This window comes from Salvia splendens, chromosome 13 (genome assembly GCF_004379255.2).
Source record: "Salvia splendens isolate huo1 chromosome 13, SspV2, whole genome shotgun sequence".
NCBI lineage: Eukaryota > Viridiplantae > Streptophyta > Magnoliopsida > Lamiales > Lamiaceae > Salvia > Salvia splendens.
Genome location: NC_056044.1, coordinates 13496614 through 13508021, shown reverse-complemented (window position 1 = coordinate 13508021; position 11408 = coordinate 13496614).

The window sequence follows — 11408 nt, the reverse complement described above, 5'->3', positions numbered from 1 at the left end:
TTTAATTATGAATCATGGATTGATTGATATTTTCATCAGCGACATGTAAAGTATACTATGTTTTCCTTCATGTTTGTCGATTTTGTAGCTGGCAATGGACTCGGCAGGGCTGCTATGCAAGGGGCTGCCGCACGTCATCGTCGCATCTGGTCGCGGAAGGAGCAGAAAATTCTGATTTCCACGCTGAAAGATCTTGCTGCACTAAGTTGGAAATCCGATAACGGATTTAGAGCCGGGTACCTTGCAAAGGTAGAAGAGGCTCTCCGACGTGAGTTCCCTGCCACTGATTTGAAGGTAAACCCCAACATCACATCCAAAATTAGCGCTTGGAAAAAAAACTACTATAGTCTTCAAGGGGTGCTGAACCACAGTGGTGTGGGGTTCAACTTGCGTGGTGATTTCATGGTTGATTGTGAAGATTAGCAGTGGGAGCAGATCATACGGGTAGGTCTCATCTTCTCCACATTGGCACATTGATATAGTAGACACACAAATTCTAACAGTTGGTTAATTCTTACAGGTTGACAGTCACGTCCGTTTCATTAGGAACAGACCTTGGCCCTTGTGGGATGATTGGAAATAGATCTTTGGTAAAGATAGTGCTAGCGGGACCAGCGCTGAAGACATCTCTGATGCTACGATCAGAGCCAGAGTTCGGGCTAATGCTCCTACACCAACTCCTAATAGCGACTACGTAGGCTCGTTGGATGAAAATTGGGGAAACCTCGGATCTCCGGCTACAGCTGCATCAGAATCTGCAGGGGAAAGCCCCGAGGGGATGGACCGTGGTGCCCCAGTAACATCCAAAAAGGCAAAGAGGGCTAAACTTTCCACCCATATTGGTGGAATGGTGGATTTACTGAAGTAGATTCATGATGACTCCAACACACGCCTAGAGATGTTGTCCACGAGGATTGGGTACGAGGTGGATCTGAGCAAGTCGAGAAAGGATGCGTATGAGGTTCTGAGCACCATTGATGGTCTCTCAATGCTGGACACCTTCGACATTGGTGAAGTTCTTGTTGCAAACCCGACTCGTCATGATTTCTTAATGGGGATGCCGCCAATTGCTCGTCCTGCATATGCACTTCGTGTGCTTGCTGAGAAACGAGCTGGGCAGGTATAGTTGCTTGGGTGTTCACTTCACTTGGTCTGATCTAGTATTTTGGCTTTTATCTTAACAAAATATGTATGTAATGGCTAGTGCAAGTAATCCTTCTTCTGATGTGGTTAGGGCTTTTGTCTTGTAAATAGTAGTAACTAGGGTGGGACTTGCAGTCATATATCCAGGACCAAGTAGTGAAGTTTCGTAGTACTTAGGGTTTCCTATGTAAGGAAGTAATGAAGTTTCCTATGTTTTTGTATGTGATATGTTCTGAATGTGTAGTATGATTTCATCATTTTTTTGGTTCACGAAGTGGTAAATAGGTATACATAAGACTTGAAGCAATCAGCACACATTGTATCTAATAATAACATCATTAATCACACAATCTTTTATACAAAGATGTTGGTTACATCAGTTCTTAACTTAAGGATTTCTTAGGCCATGTACAGGTAAAAAGAGTGAAACACAAAAGCCTGCACTACAAGGCAACCGGTTACACCTAGAGATCGATAGTTGATAACCACCATAAACTACAAAAGCACTAATACAACTACTATATGCGACGAGAAGTTACTACTTATGGGAGCTATGTCAAACAAACTAATTCCTCCACCAGGCACCAGGGCTTGAAGATTCTACAAAATATATAGATAAATAGTGGATCACTGCAGAATATTATATGAGTAATAACGATACATCAAAAATATCTTCGCAGTATACCATACCTTAAAAATAGACCTCCATATATCGTCGCTCGCTGTGATGATGTTCGGGTTTGCATTCCATATCACGCCTAAGACATCAATCACATTATTGAACGACCCGAAGCGATTCTCCAAACTTTGAAGTTGATCATATAGCTCATCTCTAGTGAATCAAATTTTGAGTTTTTCGTACACAACGTCAGATACCTCCATCAAGAAGTGGGTGGGAACGGCGAAACCACTCCAATTGGAGGCATCCCTTAGCCTTATCATTGTGGTGAGAAAGAGGTTATCCACCTCCTCCGTCCATTTGCCATTGTAAAGAAACACCGACTGTGGTGGAATTTCGAGTGACATTGCCAGTGTCCAGACAAGTGCTTAGTTTAGGAAGTGTGCTCAATTTAGCAAGGGGGTGACAGTATTTAAGATTGGTTCCTTAACAACAACCCAAAAAATGACTTCAATGCACAACTACGGCCAAGTACTCCATATTTACTTCTCGGTGGGTGAGTGTACTGAATGAAAAATATAATATCTCAAGACTATCTACTTCTGGTGTCTGCAAAATGAGTGGTTGGAAGGTATATGTCGGCATCACATTCAATAGAAGCCTATTTCGTGAGCATTGAGGGGTTTACAAAGTAGTCCCTCTATCCTACAAAGTTATACTCAAAACTCAAAATAACTTGTTGAAATAAACATAACATCAAAATAACATCATACCACAATTAAGTTCAGAACAAGTAGATTGTCTGAGTGACTACTATATATAACAAAAGTATAGAATAGTCGATTACAATCCCATACAAAAACTACCAGATAGTAAGAAATAGAAGTTCTAAAGTAGGCGGCCAATTACAATCCCAAATAAAAATATTACAACAACCATAAACATGAAGACGACTTGGATATGGAGTAGGCGAGCAGCATGCACTTCTCGAGCCCCCGATGTAACCCTCTCGGTAGCACTTCTTGGCCTGCTCTGGTAATCATCACACCAAATAAAGGATTTCACATGTTTTCCATAATTGGGAAATTTGTAGTAGTAACGGCCAGGATGAGTTGCAGCTTCCCCTGCGCGTAGCAACAGCATGTTAACAGCCCCACACGCACAGGGTGGCCCCTTCACGGCTGTGTCACGGTTCAACTCCATGCTCCTACACACAAAAAAAGGAACCGAACAACACAATCAATTTGGAGGCTGAAAACAAATATCAACTATTGAAGTATAGTCAACTCAACAATACATATCAATTCAATAAAAAAACAAACAAATGTATAAATGGTTAACTTGGTTCCATATGAATATGTCACAGTTGTCCCTTTTCTGATTCCACTCTGCTGTTGGATCTACTGACTCAACGAAATCTACTTCTGCATTTTCAAGAACATCATCCGCAGATAAGTTCTCTGGCTCAAGCTGCATTTCAAATGGATCAGAGTCCATTTGACCTCTGATGAAGTTATTGAGAAAGAAATAAGTCATTATAAGTCTGTTTTGTATTTGAATCGGATAGTAGGATGGGGAACGGAGAATTCCCCATCGCATTTTCATCACACTAAATGCATATAGAAATCTTTATGGACGACTTCGCTATTTATGGGGATTCATTTGAGTCGTGCCTAGGTCATTTGGATGTTGTACTGATGAGATGTCAAGAGAAGAACCTCGTCCTCAACTTTGAGAAAATGTCATTTCGTGGTCCCTGAAGGCATCGTCCTAGGCCATGTTGTATCCGAGAGAGGTATTCAAGTAGACAAGGCGAACGTGGATGTGATCTCGAAGCTACCTTACCCTACAAATCAGAGGGAAGTAAGAGGGTTCTTAGGCCACGCTGGTTTTTACCGGAGGTTCATCAGAGATTTTGCAAAGATTGCACAACCGCTTACTCGTCTCCTGCAGAATGATGTAGATTTCACATTCGACGAAACATGTCAAGGGGCTTTCCAACTTTTGAAAGATAAGCTTGTTTCGGCCCCAATCATCAGAGCTCCGGACTGGAATCACCCATTCGAAGTAATGTGCGACGCTAGTGACTTCGCGGTTGGAGCAGTGCTAGGTCAAAGGATTGACGAGAAAAACTATGTAATTTTCTATGCCTCGAAGACTCTCAACCAGACCCGGAAGAATTATGACACCACAGAGAAAGAAATGCTAGTTGTTGTAAACTCATTCGAGAAGTTCCGACCATATCTACTAGGGTTAAGGGTAATTGTGTTCACAGACCATGCAGCTATCAAATATCTGTTAGTCAAGAAGGAGTCTAAACCGAGATTGATTCGCTGGGTTTTGTTACTTCAAGAGTTCGATTGGGAGGTCAGAGACAAGAAGGGCACTGAGAACATGGTGGCTGATCACCTAAGTAGGATACTTCAGGGAGATAATAAAGAGGATATACCAGATGCATTCCCAGAGGAATATATGTACTATGTGATGGAATCCCCTAGACCTATTAGTTGGCCGGCAGTGTTAGCATTAACCGGCCAAGGGGATTTAGACAAAGGGAAGTGTAAGCTGAATGCAGAACCTTGGTTTGCAGATCTGGCAAATTACTTGATCACGGGAGAGTTGCCTAGTACACCAGACATTTCCCGTGCCTAGAGGATGAAACTAAAGAGTGAAGCCATGTATTATTTCTGGGATGACCCTTACCTCTGGAGGATGGGCTTAGACCAAATAATTAAGAGATGTATCCCCGAGTGGGAGCAAAAGGATGTCTTGAATCATTGCCATGCACTGGCATGTGGTGGTCACTTTGGACCAAGAAAGACAGCTCGGAAAGTTTTAGATAGCGGGTTTTACTGGCCAAAGTTGCGCTAGATACAAACAGACCGGGGGGATTTCTGCGAGGGATGAAATGCTGCAGGTTCTTATAATTGTCTGTGAGATTTTCGATGTTTGGGGGATGGACTTCATGGGTCCCTTCCCATCATCATATGGGAACACTTATATTCTGGCTGCGGTGGACTATGTGCCCAAATGGATAGAGGCCAAAGCTACAAGTTCGTGTTTGTCAAAAGAAGTCACGAAATTTCTGAAGACCAATATATTTAACCAGTATGGTGTACCCTGGGCCATTATTTCTAATTAGGGAACCCATTTCTGCAATAGGACTATTGAAGCATTGATGAGAAAGTATGGTGCTCACCATCGGTTATCTACTCCTTACCACCCCTATGCAAATGGTCAGGCAGAGTCTCAAATAGAGAAATCAAGGCTATTCTGGAGAAAACAATGAATCCTTCAAGGAAAGATTGGAGTAAACGGCTCTACGATGCCTTATGGGCCTATCGAACTGCGTTCAAAACTCCCATTGGAATGTCACCCTACAGGCTTATTTTTGGCAAAATGTGTCACCTACCTGTCGGCGTTGAACATAAAGCTTATTGGGCTGTTAAGGAGATGGACATGAAACCCCAGACATCTGAGGAGGAGAGAAAACTGCAACTGCAAGAGCTGGAGGAACTTAGGCTTGAGTCGTATGACGCCGCGATGTGGTATAAGGAGAAAACCAAGTTATGGCATGACAAAAACCTCCGGGTCAAGCAATTGCAAGTTGGTCAGAAAGTGCTCTTATTCCAATCAAGGCTCAAGCTGATGCCCGGGAAACTAAAGTCTAAGTGGATAGGACCCTACACAATCGTTGGCTTCCGAGCGAATGGAGCCGTGGAAATTCAGGGAAGCCCCTCTAACTCTATCCCGTTTCTTGTTAATGGTCACAGGGTCAAAGTGTTTAGGGATAGTTCAGAGATGTGCGTAGTGGAAGAGATTCCACTACACATGCTCTCCACTATTGCCTAACTGGTTAGGTTGCTAGGTATTCTTAGGGAATTGCTGGGTCAGGTAAAAAGGAAAAGAGTTTTTAAATCTGTAAACTAAACCAGCATACTCCCAAGAATACCTACGCATATTTTTTAAATAATGTGAATATGTTTTTATATAACTCAAAAAAATCCAAACAAAGAAAAAAAATTAAATTTTCCAAAAATATTTATGAAACATCGAGCAAACTTGGGCAAGCAGTTTTGAAATTTAAAATATTTTGGATCCGCATCCCCTTGGCCAGGTTGCTCAGATGTCTCGTCTTTTAGTTTAAATATTCTTCTAAGTGTGGTTATGTGAGAGCAAATCGAATTTCAGCAAAAAGATGAGGATGAGTATTTTTTCGGTAAAATTGAGAGAAAGTTTAAAAATTCAAAAAATTTCAAAATTCAAAATTCAAATTTTGAGGGGAGGCGTACCGTTGCTTATCGATGGCGTCAGCATGCAACCGCCCCTCTCCCTTCCTTTTCCTTTTAATTCCTTATTTCCTTTGCCTTTTTCCTTTTCTCTATTTTCCTAAAATAACTTCCCCCATTCTCTTTTAACTTCTCCAACAAAATTTTCAAAACCTTCAACTCATCATTCCAAATTTTCTTTGTGTCAGTTTCCGGCGAAACCGCCATCAACCACCACCAATTTCCGATCCAGCCACCATAGAGAACAAACCACCACAACATAAAACCCGGAGGAAGAATCCCCAACCTATCAAGTCTACGGCCGATGAGTCGTCAACAAAACTGCCGACAGAAAATCCACCAGCAAGGAAGCCACCGTCCGTTCCTCAGACAGAGGTGGTGGCGACGTCGTCGTCACAAGAACAACCGGAATCAAGGGCGGCGATAACCAAACTTTCCACTGTTCCGCCTGCAACCTCTGCCGCCACACCTTCAACCACAGCCCCACCACCGGTTGACGAGTCTGATCCAGACCAACTCATGAAGGAGTTTCTGAAGAAACTCAGCAAAGGAGAAAAGGCCGCTCGTATAGCAGCAGAACTCAAGAACGAGGAGGCCACTTCTTGTTAGGGTTTGTATACTAGAAATCACATTTCGAGTGATTGAATACTGTAAAACTCTAATTGTTATTTTCCAATAAATGCAAACAGATTATTTTTGTCATAATGTTGTTATGTTTTACATTTAATGGATGTTTATTGCATATTTAAATGTATAAGCGAACATAACAAAAGTCTAAGTCTTTGTTCTAGTAGACCGGTTGTGGGCTGCGCCTAATTTAAGGTACGCGGTCAGTTCCGAACAAAGAAAAATATGAGTTTCACAACCTAGATAGGCCTAGACTACCTATCGTGAAAGGTTGCAATGTCAGTTCGATTATTTCTAAGCCTTATTGAAATATGATGACGTTGGTGTGATATAGCACTGAATGGATCTAACAGCAAGACGAGTCTTTATGCTATCTACTGAAAGACGAGGTCTTAATAATTAATTTCTTAATCAATGTACGTTAGCATTGTGCATACGATATTGAGTATCTACTACTTTGACTTACCAAAGGTGCGGGTTTTTCGTCACCCAACGATCCAGGTATATTGGGTAGTGGTGATCACTATCTAGCGGTGCTAGGATTGCTATTATGTTGAATCGTGCGCGAGGAGAGTCTCGTTTGATAACATCCACAAGAGGAGCTCGAAACGAGGTTTTATTATTCGGAACCTAGCTTGTTGGAGTTTGATTACTCTATGAATAATAAATAAGAGTTTCTTGCTAAGTCCACTCTTGGAGAATAAAATATATTAATTAATTAAGTCCATAGCAGACATTAATTAATTAATGGATGTTTCTATCTTAAGCACGGGAAATAAATCAATCAAATAAAAGGAAACCCGGAATACTTGTAATTTCGGATTTGGAAAGGCAGTGCAATATTACTTCTGTAGTGGCTGCTTGTAATATTCCAATATAAGCTTATATTAAATTGTGGGTTCAATTTAATTAGTAAAAAACTAATTGGGTGAGGCCAAGTCCAAATTCTTCCTTAGATCCCTGACTGGGCCCAATATGTGACTTATTATAAATAGGAGAATAAAGGAGACAGAAAATACACTTTTTTTCTCACAAAATTTTCGGCCCCTCCTCAAGAGAGAGAATTTTCGAAAATTGCCTTCTTCCGTAAGCTAAGTTCTGTCTTCATTATTCGAGTCCTAGTACGTTGGTGAGATTTGCCCATACAAATATCAGCGTATAGTCCGGGACACCAGTCAGAAGATCCGAGGTCAATTGGCTAATTCCGTAGTAAGCATGCTTTAGGATTTAAATTGTTCTAAAACATGTTTTAATTCAACTTATGAGCATGATACATGTGATAATTTACGCGAATAGATTTTGTCTAAATAATCTGCTAAATAGATCAAATTATGTGATCCATTAGAAATCGCACGCTTCCGCTGCCAACCCCTTCAATTGGTATCAGAGCCAGTCTTTGGCTCTGATTATTTGGATTTAAATTTCGCGAAATTCATGTATGCATGTATTGTTTGATTGCGAAGCATGTTCTTGGCGTTTTGTTTAATTTTTTTATGCATGATGAACTCAAGAACTATCGAATCAAAGAACTTGAATTACTCGATTGTACGAGACGTGCGATCGAAGTAGGGATGTCGAGACAGTGGGAGCCGGGGAGCCGCGATCACGGGGCGACGCGCAGGCGAGCGAGGGCTCGCGCGCGCCGCCTGCCGAGACTGCAGGTCCGAGACGGAGCTCGCATCGAGATCGACACGGCGGAAGGCGTGGCACGGCAGTTCGACCGAGAACATGCCAAGGTGCTAAGCCACCAGGCCGAGAACCCTAGGCGGAAGGCTTCCCGAGACGAAGCTCCAGTCGTGGCCGAGACGTGTGCGCCATAAGGCGCGACGTGTGCCGAGACGAGAGGAAATTCCTGGCTCGGGAGGGACGAGACGGGCGATAGCAACTGGCCGAGAGCAGCGCCACAGTCGTGCGCGCTGCTGACCGAGAGTCGTGGCACCCGACGAGCCACGACACCGAGACACCGATGAGCCGGTAGTCTAGCCAGGCGGCCGAGAGCATGAGCGCACTCGTGCGCTGCTGGCCGAGACGCTTCATGCGTCGTGATCCGACGACGAACTCGTCGGATTTTCGTCGTTCATCGTTCGTGCGAACCTCGTGCGATGAGATAACGATGAAGGATTATTTTATTAAAAGATATCATTAAAATATTATTATTTAATGGAAATAAAATCTTTTTGAAAGATTTGCCTAGATTTTAGGAATATTTTAATTATTATCTATATCTATGGAATTAAATAATATTATTTTATTCCTAGATGATATGGATAAGAATAATTTAATAGTTTCCTAATATTTTATCTAGATTCATGGAATATTTTATTATTTTCTATATCTATAGAAATAAATAATATTATTTTGATTCCTAGATGATATGGATAAGAATAATTTAATAGTTTCCTAATATTTATATATCTAGAATCCTAATAAGATAGATATATATGAATACATTAAATAATAAATCTTCTCTTCCTAATCTTGAACAAGGAAATAATTTGAATTTATGTTCATGTCTTATTAAGGATTAAATAATTTATTTATTTTAGATATACCTTATAGTAGACATGAATAAGATTTAAATTCTAGAACAATAATTCCTAAAGGAAGATACCAATTAATAAAACATTTAATTATCCAGCGAATTAAATAACTACAGAATTTAATTAAGCTCTTATCTGTCTAAAGGCTAAGGATAATTAAAGAAAAACCATAACCCGAAATATCTAAGCTATAATTACGAACTCAACGTTTGTATATGGTCTCCATCAATTGGTCTGCAATTTATGAAGCCTTTTTCTAATATTATCGCCACCTGCTCTGTGGGGACAATAATCCTAAGAAAATAGCAAGTTCATGAGGGCGGACTTCTCAAATATAAATAGTATGAACTAGAATGTAGTTTCCAATATTATCGCCATCTGCTCTGTGGGGACAATAATCCTAAGAAACTGCGAGATTCAGAAGTTCACACAGAATTTATGGGATAGCTTGATCTTGTTAGCAGCACATGAGCATTGTTATGTGAGTGTGTTGTAGGAATGAGATTCTGTAATGCTAAATTCGGTGGTCTTGCTTAGGCAACATTAGGCGGCCATGCCACTCTGTGGTCTCTGGACTATTCGTCGATGATTGTGACCAGTAAAATTGTAAAATTTTAATGCGTATTGACCTCCTCTGGAGGATACAAAATTTTAATATTACAGTTGTAAGAATTTGAAAAGTTTTATGGTTAATCTAATCAAACTTCTTACATAAGTTTATGACAAATGGTAAATATTCTGTTATGCAGTGCAAATTAAATCGTCGATATGTCGTTCAATCCTCTTTCTGCAATTCTAAAAGAAAACAAACTCGAGGGCCAAAATTACATAGAATGGAAACAAAATTTGGACATCGTTCTCACAGCAGATGAGTACATCTTTGTGCTCACAACCCCGCGACCTCCAGTGCCGGCGGCTAACGCTGCGGCAGGAGTCAGAGATGCACACAGACGGTGGCATAAGGCGAATGAGATGGCTAAGTGCTACATGTTGGCTTCTATGTCTTAAGTACTTAAGCATCAGCATTCAGCCATGGAAACTGCCGCCGAGATTATGCAGAATCTCATGAATCTTTTTGGTACTCAGAATCGAACGGCTAAGTCTCAAGCCTTTCGGAGTATCATGTCGAAGATAATGAAGGAAGGCTCGTCTGTGAGGGACCACGTCCTCGAGATTATGGGCCACCTCAATCAAATTGAGGCCTTGGGAGGGACGATCGATCCCGAGTCCCAAGTGACTATTATCCTTCAAAGTCTTCCCCTAGCTTCCAACAGTTCAAGCTCAATTTCGAGATGAACAAAAGGAATTACACCTTGGCAGAGCTGCTAACTGAACTTCAGTCGGCAGAGGACCTTATGGTCCAGGCTAAGGCGGCCATGATGATTACGACACCTCGTTCCTCTGGCTTAAAGCCTAGCAAAGGAAAAAGGCAGGCACCGAACTCAGGACCGGTGTAACACCCCGAAAATTCGCGACTTATTTTATTTTATTGATGTGAATGTTGAATGAGAAATGCTTTTATGAAATTTAATTTCTATGTGATTGAGTAAATTATGTGAAATTAGTTGTTGTGGGTTATGTGAGTTAATGTGATTAAGCTTCCAATGTGAGAATTTAATTAAATAGGATCATGTATATTTGTGTCAGCCACTTTATTCGAATTCTTTTCGGCCTTTCTATTTATTGGAAGTAATATCTTCTTTCTTGGATTTAATTAATTGTTTTGGGATATTTATCCAAATTAAATCTAAAACCAAAATATTCATAATTTATTCTCCATGATTTTCGACCTTTGCCCCATTCCTTGGAATTTTCGAATTTCTCTTATAATTGGGAGAATAAATTACTTTGTAGATTTAATTGGTACTTTGATTCTTTCCATCTTTAAGACCCTTAAATTTTCGTCCCTTATACCTTTCAATTACCTTGTGGGATTAATTTATTTGTTACCTATTTTGTGGGAGTCTTTTCCTACAAGAAATTACCAAATTTAAATCCTATTCCTTTTTAATTAAGGATTTAAATATTAGTTTTTTTTAAATACTCCCTTTTAGTACACGTCCCTTTTCCCTATTTTCAGCCCACATTTTTTTAATATTTTTATTGTTTATTTATGTGGGGAATTAATCCTAGAATATAAAAAGGGAGAACCCCAAACCCTAGCCCCATTATTTCAACGCCTTTTTCCTC